The sequence below is a fragment of the Sinocyclocheilus anshuiensis genome, unplaced genomic scaffold (genome assembly GCF_001515605.1).
Source record: "Sinocyclocheilus anshuiensis isolate Anshui unplaced genomic scaffold, SAMN03320099.WGS_v1.1 scaffold1017, whole genome shotgun sequence".
Classification (NCBI taxonomy): Eukaryota; Metazoa; Chordata; class Actinopteri; order Cypriniformes; family Cyprinidae; genus Sinocyclocheilus; species Sinocyclocheilus anshuiensis.
This window is the reverse complement of record NW_015554130.1, coordinates 112,780-113,238: the sequence shown is the minus strand read 5'-3', so window position 1 is coordinate 113,238 and position 459 is coordinate 112,780. Positions and strand designations below refer to the sequence as shown.

Here is a 459-nt window from a genome sequence, read left to right as displayed (position 1 = left end):
TTTACAGATCTTCTTTATGCACCAAGAGCTTGTAACACTCCAAAGAGAAAGGAAAAATTTAAATCGCATCATATGACCCCTTTAAAAAAAAAAAAAAACAGACAATGACAGTGTGAAAACTAAATAAAATAAACTATGCTAAAAAGGCAAATTGAATGTACAATAGAAATAAAAACTACATTAAAACTTAAAAACTGATATTGGTGCCTGCCTGTGTTTCTTGTATCAGCACTTCAGTCATATCTGAATAGTCTAAACTGAACTTTGGTCAGAGCTACTTACCACTCAATTCAATCGATGTTGTAACATAAAACAATCCTTAAATGTTGCCCAAGTCATCTAATCACATGACATTTGAGCAATGATGGCATTAGACAACAGGCGGCTGTTATGAAAATAACAGTTATGAAAATAACGCTGAAATTCTGCAGCAGAGTGATGATATCTCGGATCATTAAC

The 459-nt window shown here is 32.9% G+C and overlaps 1 protein-coding gene across 1 annotated transcript in view; it reads right to left on the bottom strand.

Moving 5' to 3' along the window:
- Window positions 1-459, bottom strand: part of LOC107670264 (rho guanine nucleotide exchange factor 26) — an 82,118-nt gene that overhangs the window by 48,803 nt on the left and 32,856 nt on the right. The window lies entirely within an intron of this gene.